The 15988-nt window shown below is 44.3% G+C and overlaps 1 protein-coding gene across 1 annotated transcript in view; it reads left to right on the top strand.

The window, feature by feature from the left end:
- The first annotated feature begins 1071 nt into the window (after positions 1–1071).
- The window catches only part of LOC141985463 (uncharacterized), a 29688-nt gene continuing 14771 nt past the window's right edge, over positions 1072–15988 (top strand). The window contains exons 1-2 of the mRNA XM_074949604.1: positions 1072–1124; positions 14556–14595. The gene's annotated coding sequence lies outside the window, so the exon portion shown is untranslated. The remainder of the gene's footprint in view (positions 1125–14555; positions 14596–15988) is intronic.

The following is a 15988-nucleotide window of genomic DNA, read 5'->3' as shown; positions in this document are numbered from 1 at the left end:
ACATGTGGCTTGGTATTGACACCTACACATCCCAACATGGTAAGATTTATGTGGTAACACACGTAGACAGCCGGGGTTTAAGAAAGGGGGAGCAGGGAGGGGGGAAATGAGAACACCACCTCCCCTCCTGGAGCAGAGGGGAGATCCCCTTCCACTCCTTGGCCTGGCTTAGCAGCAGCTCCCCACACAGCTCTCCCTCCTCTTCCAGGTCTGGCTGACCAGCAACTCCCCCTCCACGCCCAGGTCTCGCTGAGCAGCAGCAGCTCCCCTCCTCTCCCTGGCCTGGCTGAGCAGCAGCAGCTCCCCCTCTTTCTTGGCAGGAGCACTGAGAGCTCCCCCTACGCCCATTTCTGCCACTGTAGAAAAGCCCTTAAGAAATAATGGGAGGGTTCCCCAAATCGCTTTCATCCAGAAGGCAGCGTCCAAGTGGAGAAAGATTTTCCTCTGTGCTCTCAGCTCAGAAAGTCCAAGAACGTTCCGTAGGCTGTTTATGTCTCTACCACGCTGAAGCCACAGCAGCAGTTCCTGCTCCAGGCCAGTGAAGTCACAGCAATAAATTCCCAGGGCTTCACCGTGACATATATAGGTGAGGTGTGTAGGGGACAATGTTTTAGGGGCCAGATAGTGGTTGGTCCCTGGACAGGTTCCCAAGGAGCTTTCCCCCACCCCAGCTCGTGTGACAGGCTCTGTTGCACTCTCCTGACTGCACAGACGATGATCCCTGATAGAGCTGTCTGGAGCACGCCATGCTAAAAGAGGCAGGGAAGAGGTGGGATTATGTCCCTGGCTCCCTTCCATACCATCTAGCAGAGCTGATCAGCTGCACAAAGGAGCACCTTCTGCATACTCCTAAAAAACGATGAGTTGGGGAGTGCTGGGGAGCTCCCAGGTGCACAGTCTGGTCCTAAGACCCTGGCCTGGTTTGTAATAATAATAGCACCCCGGCTTAGCTGTCCTACATCACAGATCCTCTTCTACTGCATGCTGTAGCTCACGAAAGCTTATGCTCAAATAAATTTGTTAGTCTCTAAGGTGCCACAAGTACTCCTTTTCTTTTTGCAGATCCTCTTCAGAGCATTTTGCAGCCAGCCATCAGCCAATTCATCCTGACAACCACTTGGGAGGTAGGTAAACAGGACTGTTCTCTAGCTTTGGAATTCAGTCATCGGTACTTTCACACAGCATCCCACCTATTCAGACGGAAAGAGCTAACGAGATTTAGCGTCACACCATACTAACCAAAACGTTCAAGGGAAGGAATACAAACCACACATAGAAATTGCAGAAACAACTGCTAATCATTTCCCAATAGGGACTGAGTCATCACCTGACTTCTCCATTGTGTCCTCTGAGGTCAAAGTCACACCAGCATAAAAACAAGTAGCGCAGAGGTGAATTGGGCCTAGAGTTTCTAAGATAGCCACTGAAAATGAGCAAATGTGGGCATTCGCATGTCCCTTCATAAAATGAAAACAAGTGACATGACAGAAAGGAGTTTTCCCTCCTGACACGGAGCTGGCATTGAGAGGCATTGGAAAAACACTAAGCCGGGTCTGAGAGATCCACGCTGTTCTAAAGTAAAGCAACTAGTTTCCAACAGTGACACCTTGTGCTAGACTGTAGAAGCGACATGCAGAATTAGAATGCTGTGCTTTGGTATCAGGGCTCTTGTATTAGGGACACTGCTCTGTTGCTGAAGGGTCCATGAAATAAAAGGTCGCTCTTAAACGGGCCTGCAAGGGTCTTTGCCTGCCTGATGGAAACACTATGTTTCTCCATCACAAAACATCATGGATGCGTAGAACAGTGCAAGGAACAACAATTCCTATGCATTTTACTCTGCTTTAAATGTTAGTGAAGGCACCGGCTTCATAATTACATTTAGAGAGAAGAAAAAAATCACATAGCAAAAATAAAGGTATCAACTGGAGTTTGTCTCCTACAGACAATACATTGCACTTAGCTAGCACCTTCCATCCAAACATCCCTACGTGTCTGTAGTGGCCCATCTTCCTTTAGTAATAGTGACAATTCCTTGCTGACCGTGTAGGATTTTATGGCCTAGTGTGGGGTACAGGAGGGGAAAGCTGTAACATAGCTATGAGTGATGTTATGTATAGAGAAGCTGTAGGGGAGGTTGCTATGTGAAGAATATCATTCTCTTTCAATGGGCTAGGCTCCTCTTTTTGTAAAGCTGGCCCCGCTCAGCCGGCTGCTGGCCCAGGGTTCTGTCCATCCAGGCCGGCAGCGGGATGAGCAGGGCTGGCAGCCGGGACCCGGGCTGGCAGGAGAGTGCCACTAAAAATCAGCTCGCGTGCCGCCTTTGGCACACGTGCCGCAGGTTGCCGACCTCTGATCTAGCTCATCACAGTTGGTATTATTAGCAACCAACTCTACTTTAATGGATATCTGTGTTGGATCATATTAAAGAAGTTCTGTATTAAAATCACAAATGAGTTTGATTCCCCATAGTTTAAATTCCAGGGTATTACTAATTAAGAGGTCTCTTGGTTTTTGGTACTGTTTCTCTCCCTCTATGTGTGAAACTTGCAAGCTGCTAATTGTGTTAGTACATTCTAAGACAGAGTCTGTTCTCAAAGCAATTCACACAGAGAGAGACTCAAAGCAATACTCTGTAACAACAGAAACAGCACCCAGAGACTCCCCGCCCTTTTGTTGTATTAACAATTGTGATTAAAATAGAGATAGAGGATGTATGTGGATGCTCGGTGTGGATAATAACTGAATGAACAGGGAGGTGCCAGCCTAAGAATCCAGTGTCCATCGGCTGAAGAAGGCATCAAATGGAAATAACCAGAGGACCCCCGGAGGGCAGACCGGAATCCACCCAACAGCCTCAAGAATGGGAGAACCAAAGAACAAGATAACATCTGGCAGCACGGAGCCGTCAGGAATGTGCCATCTGCTGATTGATTCAGCAACAGCATGATGAAGCAATTCCCATAGACTGGCATAGGAAGAAATTCCTATAAAAATGGACTCTAGAAAGTGAGAACTTTGGGGTCTGATTCTGCAAACCAACTTCCAGGAGCATCAGATGAGCATCTGACAAGGCCCTGCTTCCTCCTCGTGTCCAGGCCACCTGGCCAGTGGCTTGGCATGAGCAACTCTAAGGCTGGTAACTATGATAACAAGCTTGCAGAACCTGTGTGTGTGTGTTTGTATGAATGAATGTGTGAATAAATATGAGATTGAATGAAATGTTATAGCTATAACTAACTGCTTACTATGATTCTTTCTGTATTCACAATAAATGTGGTATTTTGCCTTTTTCCCTTTAATAAGATCCTGCTGGTTGGTCCCGGCCGCCGGCCCTGCTCAGCCCGCTGCTGCCCCAGGGTTCCGTCCATCCAGGCTGGCAGCGGGCTGAGCAGGTCCAGCAGCCGGGACCCGGGCTGGCAGGAGAGTGCCACTAAAAATCAGCTCGCGTGCCGCCTTTGGCACACATGCCGCAGGTTGCCAACCTCTGATCTAGCTCATCACAGTTGGTATTATTAGCAACCAACTCTACTTTAATGAATATCTGTGCTGAAGAGATTTCCAAATAACATAGGTTTCCACACAGTCTGTAGTTCTCATACTTTTGGACCCACTTTACCCAGCTTTCTTGATGCTGGAAAAATGCCTACCCCTCATCGAGAAAGATAGAAGAAAAATCCCCCTTTAAAAATATCCTACTACTACTGACAAATCAGGATACTATTCTAAGACTGTGTTGCTAATCATGTGCAGCTCATCCATTTCACAATGCCTGGAACTTTGCCACATCAAGAACCGCTGTTGTAGGTGCTCTGTCAACAATTTTTTTGCTTGCATTCAACAGTCTTCATTTCAGACTAACCTTGCCAACCGATCAGAGCTGAAAAGAAACAGATATTCTCCTAGCGAGGAACGCGGACTTTAAATAACCCACTGCATACCAGTTTCAGCTCTACTTTGGAGCCAGGTCCTTGTACACTGGCACTGTATATTTATGTGGTTTGCTAACAAAGCTACTTGGTTATTGCTAGGTTTCAGAGTAACAGCCGTGTTAGTCTGTATTCGCAAAAAGAAAAGGAGTACTTGTGGCACCTTAGAGACTAACCAATTTATTTGAGCATGAGCTTTCGTGAGCTACAGCTCACTTCATCGGATGCATACTGTGGAAAGTGTAGAAGATCTTTTTATACACACAAAGCATGAAAAAATACCTCCTCCCACCCCACTCTCCTGCTGGTAATAGCTTGTCTAAAGTGATCACTCACCTTACAATGTGTATGATAATCAAGTTGGGCCATTTCCAGCACAAATCCAGGTTTTCTCCCCCCACCCCTCCCCCTCCAACAAACACACAAACCCATTCTCCTGCCACCTTGATTATCATACACATTGTAAGGAGAGTGGTCACTTTAAATAAGCTATTACCAGCAGGAGAGTGGGTTTGTGTGTAAAAAAAGATCTTCTACACTTTCCACAGTATGCATCCGATGAAGTGAGCTGTAGCTCATGAAAGCTTATGCTCAAATAAATTGGTTAGTCTCTAAGGTGCCACAAGTACTCCTTTTCTTTTTGCGAATACAGACTAACACGGCTGCTACTCTGAAACCTGTCATTATGCAAGGCACTGCATTTAGCCGTATGGAGTGGAAATCTATCAACTGCATGAAAAAACTTGTACAGATACAGACAGACATCATCTTCCTTTCCAAATCCAAACAGATGGACATCGTACCAAAAGGACTGAAGGTAAAAAATCCATTACAATCTACATACCACACAGACTATGCTGACAGCTTGTGCCACACGCTCTCAAAGAAACTGCGGAACCACCTGATCAACATCCTCTACAGCAAACAGGGAAAGATTAAGAATGAGCTCTCAAAACTGGATACTCTCATAAAAAACCAACCTTCCACACAAAATTCCTCGTGGCTGGACTTTACTAAAACTAGACAAGCCATTTACAACACACACTTTGCTTCTCTACAAAAGAAAAAGGACGCTAAACTTTCTAAACTACTACATGCCACAAGGGGCCACAGCAATGGTTCCCTCAACCCACCCAGCAATATTGTTAACCTATCCAACTATACTCTTAGCTCAGCAGAAGCAGCTGTCCTATCTCGGGGCCTCTCCTTCTGCCCCTCCACCCCCACGAACATGATACAGTTCTGCAGTGACCTAGAATCCTATTTTCGACGTCTCCGACTCAAGGAATATTTCCAACATACCTCTGAACAACATACTAATCCACAGAGACCTCCCTACCAACACTACAAAAAAAAGGATTCTAGGTGGACTCCTCCTGAAGGTCGAAACAACAGACTGGACTTCTACATAGAGTGCTTCCGCCGACGTGCACGGGCTGAAATTGTGGAATAGCAGCATCACTTGCCCCATAACCTCAGCCGTGAGGAACACAATGCCATCCACAGCCTCAGAAACAACTCTGACATCATAATCAAAAAGGCTGACAAAGGAGGTGCTGTTGTCATCATGAATAGGTCGGAATATGAACAAGATGCTGCTCGGCAGCTCTCCAACACCACTTTCTACAAGCCATTACCCTCTGATCCCACTGAGAGTTACCAAAAGAAACTACAGCATTTGCTCAAGAAACTCCCTGAAAAAGCACAAGATCAAATCTGCGCAGACACACCCCTGGAACCCCGACCTGGGATATTCTATCTACTACCCAAGATTCATAAACCTGGAAATCCTGGACGCCCCATCATCTCAGGCATTGGCACCCTGACAGCAGGATTGTCTGGCTATGTAGACTCCCTCCTCAGGCCCTACGCTACCAGCACTCCCAGCTACCTTCGAGACACCACTGACTTCCTGAGGAAACTACAATCCATCGGTGATCTTCGTGATAACACCATCCTGGCCACTATGGATGTAGAAGCCCTCTACACCAACATTCCACACAAAGATGGACTACAAGCCGTCAAGAACACTATCCCCGATAATGTCACGGCTAACCTGGTGGCTGAACTTTGTGACTTTGTCCTTACCCATAACTATTTTACATTTGGGGACAATGTATACCTTCAGATCAGCGGCACTGCTATGGGTACTCGCATGGCCCCACAGTATGCCATCATTTTTATGGCTGACTTAGAACAACGCCTCCTCAGCTCTCGTCCCCTAACGCCCCTACTCTACTTGCGTTATATTGATGACATCTTCATCATCTGGACCCATGGAAAAGAAGCCCTTGAGGAATTCCACCATGATTTCAACAATTTCCATCCCGCCATCAACCTCAGCCTGGTCCAGTCCACACAAGAAATCCACTTCCTGGACACTACAGTGCTAATAAACGATGGTCACATAAACACCACCCTATACCGGAAACCTACTGACTGCTATTCCTACCTACATGCCTCCAGCTTTCACCCTGACCATACCACATGATCCATCGTCTACAGCCAAGCTCTGCGATACAACCGCATTTGCTCCAACCCCTCAGACAGAGACAAACACCTACAAGATCTCTATCAAGCATTCTTACAACTACAGTACCCACCTGCGGAAGTGAAGAAACAGATTGATAGAGCCAGAAGAGTTCCCAGAAGTCACCTAATACAGGACAGGCCTAACAAAGAAAATAACAGAACGCCACTAGCCGTCACCTTCAGCCCCCAGCTAAAACCCCTCCAACGCATTATTAAGGATCTACAACCTATCCTGAAGGATGACCCAACACTCTCACAAATCTTGGGAGACAGGCCAGTCCTTGCCTACAGACAGCCCCCCAACCTGAAGCAAATACTCACCAGCAACCACATACCACACAACAGAACCACTAACCCAGGAACCTATCCTTGCAACAAAGCCTGTTGCCAACTGTGCCCACATATCTATTCAGGGGACACCATCACAGGGCCTAATAACATCAGCCACACTATCAGAGGCTCGTTCACCTGCACATCCACCAATGTGATATATGCCATCATGTGCCAGCAATGCCCCTCTGCCATGTACATTGGTCAAACTGGACAGTCTCTATGTAAAAGAATAAATGGACACAAATCAGATGTCAAGAATTATAACATTCATAAACCAGTCGGAGAACACTTCAATCTCTCTGGTCACGCGATTACAGACATGAAAGTTGCTATATTACAACAAAAAAACTTCAAATCCAGACTCCAGCGAGAAACTGTTGAATTGGAATTCATTTGCAAATTGGATACAATTAACTTAGGCTTGAATAGAGACTGGGAGTGGCTAAGTCATTATGCAAGGTAACCTATTTCCCCTTGTTTTTTCCTACCCCCGCCCCCCCCCCCCAGACGTTCTTGTTAAGCCTGGATTTGTGCTGGAAATGGCCCACCTTGATTATCATACACATTGTAAGGAGAGTGGTCACTTTAGATAAGCTATTACCAGCAGGAGAGTGGGTTTGTGTGTTTGTTGCGGGGGGGGGGGGGGGTTGGGGTGAGAAAACCTGGATTTGTGCTGGAAATGGCCCAACTTGATTATCATACACATTGTAAGGAGAGTGATCACTTTAGATAAGCTATCACCAGCAGGAGAGTGGGGTGGGAGGAGGTATTTTTTCATGCTTTGTGTGTATAAAAAGATCTTCTACACTTTCCACAGTATGCATCTGATGAAGTGAGCTGTAGCTCACAAAAGCTTATGCTCAAATAAATTGGTTAGTCTCTAAGGTGCCACAAGTCCTCCTTTGGTTATTGCTGTTATACAATTTACTGTCCTCTCAAGAACGTGCATTCTGTCTCATTTTTTTATAGAGAAAACATACAAGAAAGTGTTAAGCTTCTTACTTGCCATTAAAAATGATTCAGCATGTAAATATGACAAATTTCAGGAGATTACCATAGCTAATCTTTAAGCAAGACTCTGCCTTGCCACAATTCTATGACTTCCTCTCACAGGTAATGAGTGCCCTGGTCTTCCAGCTCTGGGAAAATAAACAATAGACTATTGACAAACAATTGCTTGAAATTATCAGAAAGCCCCAAGAAAACAGCTTCACTGTAGATTTCTGTTCCAAAAAACATCATGCTTGTTTACTTTATGTATTTATCTGGCAGGAAAAACTAAAGCACTAATTCATTCTGGAATCTGAAGACTGTAAAATGTGGCCAGGCTTTATTTAGTGGCATTACAAAAGATATTAAATAATAAAAAGTGGATAAAGCTATGCCATGTACATGGAAACTGGAGACTCATTCCTTTAGTATGTTAAAACTACTCTATACATAGCCTAATGACTATATTACTAGGAACAATTCAGAAGAATGGAGTAGGGCCCAGATCCTCAACGGTATTTAGGCCTTAAGTCCTGGGCCAAGGTGACCAAGGTTTGTCAAGTCAATTATCCATGCATTAAAGAGTTACACAATATCTCTTGAGAAATCTTTTATATTTCATTATATCTAAGATCGCTGAATTTTGCAAACCTAAAACCATTCCAGCTAACCAATGAAGCAAAGAAATGGGAGTTGCAGTGGATGCTTAACTCAGGGCAGTAAATACAGAGGTCTCCCAAGAGGGAATAATTTTGCATATGTGTATAAGAGAGTAACTACTATACCCACAAAATAATCAACAAAAAATTGAAAGCCAAACTGTGTGTTGGAGTAAATGAGCATAGCTCTTTTGGGCTGTCCCCATTTACAACTGCATAGACATTGGCCCAAAGTGTTTCTTTTAGCTCTCGCTTAGAGCAGGTTGAATTTTTTTCAATGAAAACAGTTTTGCTCATTCTGCCTTGCAATACCTCCCTCCAAGATCTTTGGACAAATCTGCCGCAAGGCCTACCTTGGAACCATGTAACTCAGTCCAATCAACTTTGAATTAAGTTATCATTAGCTGGTTTCAGAGTAGCAGCCGTGTTCGTCTGTATTCGCAAAAACAAAAGGAGTACTTGTGGCACCTTAGAGACTAACCAATTTATTTGAGCCTAAGCTTTCGTGAGCTGCAGCTCACTTCATCGGCTGCATTAGCAAGTGTCAACTTGGAAGAACCATGTTTAAGTCAGCAATGTAAAAAATATTCAGTATTTTTCATATCACAGAGACTATTGGTCTTTGACTCCCCCAAAATATCAAAAATCCACACATAGAAGACCACTCATGAGAAAGCAGACATGGTCTTATCTGGGTCAAATGTCCTAAAAAGACATATGCAGTGTTGTTGTAGCCGTGTTGGTCCCAGGATATTAGAGACAAGGCGGAGGAGGTAATATCTTTTATTGAACCAACTTCTGTTGACGAGAGAGACAAGCTCAGAAGCTCGTCTCTCTCCCCCCAATAGAAGTTGGTCCAATAAAAGATATTACCTCCTCCACCTCGTCTCTCTAAAAGACATTGTCTCGAGGTTATGGAAAATTCAAATAAAACCCTTCTAAAAATAACTAATGGGAAAAGGTTCAGCCCAACCAACCAAAAAACCTGTTGCTCAAACATTTATTCATCAGCAAAATGAAAATAAACTCAGACTTATGATAAATGTCATCGTCGACGCTTTCTCATTTACTAAGCTAGAAACTGAGAAATGTTCTTATTCTTTCTGCAAACAAACCAATTGCAGTGAACTTCCTATTTTTTTAACGAGGCTATAGGTCACACAGCTTATGAAATCTAAATCTTGATATGAAACGGTTGCTTTAAAGCTCATCAAGATGAAACCCATTTAAAATATCAATTTTAAAATTTTATTTTGGGTCTGTGCACCCATACAAGCTATTCTCCACAAAACCAGCAGTTACCTCTTCAAGGGCACACATGTAGTACAGAAGCGCCAGAGATGGGACAATTCATATTTTCGAGAGTGCAAAGATCACACACATGATTATGGATGGAGAAACCTCACAGACAGAAAAATTCCAGATTCTGATGGAAGTTTTAACTGAAAGAGCCAGACATATGCATCCACTGACAGCAACCAGAAAAATGAAGATAGAAGAGGAATGACAGATTGTGAAATATATTTATCTATAAAGCAGGAATAGCCTGGCCGATTGCAACCTCCTTCTTTCTGGCTTTGCAAATGCCATTAGCCCCCCTTCCCCCCCCCCCCCCCAGTCTATTTTAAACGCTGCTGAAAAGACTATCTCCTTGGCTTGTTGTTTCAAGCTTGTCACTCCCCCAAATCTTTGTATCCCTCCATTGGCTCCCCATTCTCCGCAGCATGAAACACATTATTTTTCGTTATTTTAAAAGCCCTTCATGTTGGATCCCCACCCTGCCTATCACCCCCTATATTCTATTCAGTCATTGACTCCCACTTTCATTCCACCAGTGATACCTTTGTCAACCATCAGCCCAATATTCCCACAAGCTCCTTTGTGCTTTCTGCCAGGCCACTCCTTTTGAATGGGAGGAGCACCCTGTAAAAATCTGCAAGGTCACTACACTATCCTCCTTCAAATCTCCTCATAAAACTCACCTCCGTTGTGACGCCTATAAAAGCCTTGATAATGATTAGAGAGCTAGTGTACTTTTAATCACTGCTATAATCTCAATGTTACCTTGTACCTCCCCTCACCCCGCTGATGCAGCCACCTGCTGTCTCTTGTCTTTGGGACAGGGACTGTTTTTTTGTTGTTGTATGTGTGGACAGAGCCCAGCACAATGGGGAAACTAGTGCAATATACATACTAGAAAAGCCGAGTCCTAACATCTTAAAATGGGGAAGCTGAGCCATGGTGGGTGAATTCCTTATCCCCGAAAGAAATTAAACTTTAGCTTTTCTGATTAGACTCAGTTATGAATGGGTTAAGTCCATACCTCATCGTCAGCAGAGCACACAACCGTGACTGAGACTTACACACATGCTTAACTATAAAGCCTGGGAGTAGCTCTAGTTCTGTAGGGGTATTCACAGGGTGTACAGTTAAGTACATGCCTAAGTCTTTGCAGGATCAGGGTCTTAGCATCCAAACAATCCCCTTCCAGGGTTGGGACAGGGGGAAGTGGGGGGGGGGGGGCTGGATTTGTTGGCACAATATGAACTTCAGCCTTGACCTTGGCTGTCCCTAAGGTTTTCTCTAATCCTTTCTCTATCCTAGATCCCTAGTTGTCTCTCCACTTAGCGCAGGGGTGGCCAACCTGAGCCCAAGAAGGAGCCAGAATTTACCAGTGTACATTGCCAAAGAGCCACAGTAACACATCAGCAGCTCCCCCTCAGCTCCCGCCCCCCCACCCACTCCCAGCACCTCCTGCCCGCCCACCAGCAGCCACTCCCCCTCCCTCCCTGCACCTCCCACTCAGCTGTTTGGTGGCATGCAGGAGGCTCGGAGCGGGAGGAGCGAGGGCACAGCAGGCTCAGGGGATGGGGCGGGAAGGGGTGGAGTGGGGGCAGGGCCTGTGGCAGAGCCAAGGGTTGAGCAGTGAGCACCCCCCGGTACATTGGAAAGTTGGCACCCGTAGCTCCAGTCCCAGAGTCGGTGCCTATACAAAGAGCCACATATTAACCTCTGAAGAGCCGCACGTGGCTCCGGAGCCACAGGTTGGCCACCCCCGACTTAGAGAATCATTACCACCTCCTTTGTGTCCTGGGTGGAGGAACTAAATTACACCTGTCAGCAGTTGTATCAAATGTTCCAACAGCTGCCAACACCCTCCTGATCCTGGCTGGAAGTCTTCCCTCAGGACTAGAGCAGTTCGTTTTCTTCAGGGAAATCCGATGAAGTGAGCTGTAGCTCACGAAAGCTTATGCTCAAATAAATTGGTTAGTCTCTAAGGTGCCACAAGTCCTCCTTTTCTTTTTGTGAATACAGACTAACACGGCTGCTACTCTGAAATGTATCCAGGGAATGTCGCCTCCTTTTCAGTTTGTGGGTTATCAACAGACAGACTTTTTACTTTTACACGTTCGCTTGTTATTTGTAAATGTCCGATGAACAATTTATGAGAACATAACTCAGCCTTTGGGCTGTTAGCGAGCTATTTGCTTTGTCTAAATCTTCAGCCATACAGAATCAAGGATTGGTGGTGTGACTGGTCAATTGCCATCTATGCTCCTTAATAGGCTGCCTGCTGTTTTATACAGAGGAGGGGAGTGAAGAACAAGGAGCTGTATTTGCACACCTATCCTGTCTCCTACAATTCCTGAAATCCTTGCCCACACTTCACTCAGTCATTATTCATGCAAAACTCCCAGTCAACCAGTGCCTGACGTCCACACTTGGGCAAACTCTTTTTTTAAAAATAATTTTCCCCAAACTAGGATTTCAGGTTTTGGGCCCTGATCCAAAGCCCTTTCAAGGCAATGGGAGTTTTCCCATTTATTTCAGTGGGCTTAGGATCAGGCCACTGTCCCTCAGTTTAGTTCAGTTTGTCTTTGTCCTCCCCAATGTGTATTTGTGCTGTTGCCTTCTGCCGAATGGAATGTCAACTTGCTCAACTGTGTGTGGTCCAGTCACACTCTAGTGGCTAAGTACCGACACCTTGAAAGAGTGACTGATCTAATTACTCACTAGAGACTGCAGGCTTCAGAGAGTATAAAGTAGAAGCCTTAATAATGTTTCACACGTGTAATATTGTGTATCTCTTTGTCCCCTCTACTGACTTAAATGTTGATGTGTCTTCTACTGTGCTCAAGAAAATGGTCCTTGCCTTTCATCATAGGCGCTACAGCCCAGAACCACAAATATATTAAGACTCCTAACATCTATTGATTTCAGTGGATCTGGACCTAGAGGCTTATATATTTAGATCCAGATGTCCTGGGTTTGATCCTCGCAGGTAATCTGGCCAGGGCACTACTGCACCACCATGAATGTTTCATAGGTTACTTCTAATAAGTGTTACGATCATTATAAGTGCCTTTAATTTCAAACAACTTACAAATTGCTATAAGCAGGGATCACTTCGCCTGCCAATGAAATATAACCACCCCTGAGCTAAAGTACAACTGCTTAGGACCTGATCCTGCCCTGAGCTCCATGCAGGCAGCCCCTGTGCCCCCAATGGAGCCCCACTGAAGTCAATGAAGCTGTGGGCAGGTGGTGCAATTTTCAGACTAAGGGCCTAAATGAGTTAGGCCCTGATCCTGCATGGAGCTGTGCACAAGTGCAGGGATCCACCCACACAGAACTCATTGCAAAAGCAGGGCCATCAGCTTTACCTTCGAAGAACCAGGCCCTGCTGTAAAGAAAACCAAATCAAACATTGGTTTTGCCACCACCCTGGAGTCCTGTCATGAGAATAAAGAGATGTGCAGTTAGCTGAACATCAGCGGTGACAATTTGAAAGATCTTTTTAAAAATTATGATTGACCTTTTAAATTGACACTATCAAGTTAACAACTCTAATTGCCTTGTGTGTGTTACCAATGACATGCTAAGAGTATTACAGCATAAAGAATTTTAAACGTCTAATTTACACGTCACTATTCATGCTAGTTGCTTTTTGTGCTTCAATCAGTTTATACAATGAGATAAGATTCACTTGTATTTCAAGTCTGATTCCCTTTCTCATCCACTAGCATAATGCTGCCATGTCTGGGCTACAAACACAGTAAGGGAAAGATGTAAATCTCAGCTTTCACTGACAGCTGGTTTAAAAATGTTATTGAAAACACTGATGTTTATAGTAGGTTTTATAAAAACTTAATTGATTTTTTTCTAATTTTGCCCCCCAACCTGCTTAACTGTATGGATGTGAACAGTCCCCATTAACTACTCAGGTGTGTAGAGTTAAGCATATGTCAAAAATGTTTACAAGGTCAAAGTCTTTGTTTGGTATAAACCTCCTGACAGTGTCCCTTTAAATGTCTCATTGAAACACACAGCAAAATCCTCCAACAGCAGGAGAGAATCTTTAAATATGCATTATAGTTCATTCCAAATGAGAGAGCTCGCCTTCTCCTAATGAATGCTACTTGGCAGCTCTGATTAGGTAATAGATAACACCTGAGTAGACAGGACGTGTATAAATTAATTACCTCTCCCCCTACCCCTTCTATAATAAGGGGGTATTTCCCAAAGAGGGAGGGTGAGCTGATGAACCAGGAAATCTATAGCAACAGAGTTTGTTGTGCTAACTGTGTTCTGGGGAGACCTGGTTGTTTATTCTTTGGGTGGGAGTTCTGGTTTGTTTTCTTTCTAATGTAGGTTCTCAGTAAAGCTTTGCCATGAAACCTTTGCTTTTCTCAGTATTTCTACTCCTCCTATTCTTTTCTCCCTTGGGACAGGGATTTAATGAGCAGGTTCACTTGGACTTAGTGAAGTCCAGCCCCAATGTGAATAAAGCTGAAGGGAGGGTAAGTACTAGAGAACAGTAGAAGGTTTGTCCATGTTTGAGCATCACCATGTAGACACCCCATAATGCAGTAAACTAAACTCTCTAGTATCCTGTCTTTGTTCCTCTATAAATCCTACTTTGTCTCTCATCCTGATACACCATAGATGGAAGCTAGAAACCATCAAAGCTAGTTTACTAATACCCTGGCAGAGGTAGTGATCATCTGCTACAAGGTTTTGGTTTAAGTGACCATGAGTAAGGAGAAAGCTGTGAACACCTTCACAGGGGCTTTTTCCTGTAACAAGAACTAACCCTCTATTTTCCTTACAGGCAAACAGGTCCCTGCAAGAGTCTCAACAGCTGAAACCAGGTAAGAATTAAATTTTTAACTACACCATTATTGTTTAGACCAAGTAAGCTTTCAGTTAAATCCAACATTTTTGCATCTTCCCCAGGATTTGGAATAAAGGCTAGCAGTAATAAAGATGGCTGCAGAACTTGTATATTGCAGAGTGGTATTTAGGGGCACCTTACCTCAGGAGCTAGGGAAAAGAAAAGTCCCTTTTCCACCACCAAACTACAAAATACTTCCAAGATTCTTCTTGGAAAACTGGTGCCTTAAGGAAGAAACACTTAACTGCAGCTAATACTATTACCTCAAACAATCAGTAAGTCAGGTGGCAGGGCCAGATTGAAAAAACAATCCTAGGTCTCTAGGTTGAACATCCATTAAGCCTCAAGGGCCCTTCTTTCTTCAAGATTTTTTTTTATGGCAAATAGTGTACCTTTTCCTGCACAAGGGATGGGTTTTCCAGTTCATTGAGTTAGCCTCTTTCTACCACTCCTAGTTTAACCTTTTTTTCCTTCACAATGATGACTAGGAGTAGGAAACAGACCCCAAAACTACTGAACTGATGTCCATTACTGGGTCATCTGCTCCAAAAAACTCCCCCTCTCTATTGGGAGTGTTCTATATCTCCTGTATTATGAATTCTGGTCTAAGTATAGAATCGGAAGTAAATGCCCCATGGATTGTTTTATGGCAGGCCTCACCAAGTGGTGCTGTTACAGTCTTCCAAGTACTTTGCTTTGCTGTGTGAGCAAGTTTTGAAACCTGGGAAGAGATGCTGTGGTGTCACTACTTGTTATGCAAGGCTCTGGGTAGAGGCAGGGTCCTGGGAGAAGGATCTGTGCAAGCGACAGGAGTGTTTGCTTCAAGAAGATCAAAGCAGAAAAGCAAAGCTGCTCCCTAGGAATGGGGTGTTGGTGTTGGGCTGAGATTCCTTGAAGAATGGATTTCCCTGTGTGCTGTATGACCATCTAATTTCAGGACTAGTGTATGAATATAAAGAAAACAAATTACACTTAGACTCTGTCACTGATTTCTCCTCCTTTGGGAGGCTGCTACTGCTCGTTAAAGGGGAGACACCAGTATCAGAAGGAGCAAAAATTATATATTTTTTGCCATCTCTATCTCGCTACACCAGTACGTGCCGTATGGCATCATTGCATTCACCTTAGTTAATATGGAAAAAGCTCAAATGCTGTGGAATGCAGTGCTTGTTTTGTTTTTATGGCAGCATAATGCTGTGTCAAAGGAGTGCAATTAGATATGGAGAGCTGAAATCAAACAGGGCTCAATGCTCCACTTGTAGGAGCAGAGATTCTCATCTTATTGGCAAGCTTACTGAGGCAGTTGTAAAGCTACCTTGCTCAACAAAATTGTGCCTTAATAGCACTTGCCTCTGTTTGGTGCCTGCATA

This window comes from Natator depressus, chromosome 3 (genome assembly GCF_965152275.1).
Source record: "Natator depressus isolate rNatDep1 chromosome 3, rNatDep2.hap1, whole genome shotgun sequence".
NCBI lineage: Eukaryota > Metazoa > Chordata > Testudines > Cheloniidae > Natator > Natator depressus.
Note: the sequence above shows the minus strand (reverse complement) of the source record. Positions and strands in the feature narration are given on the sequence as shown.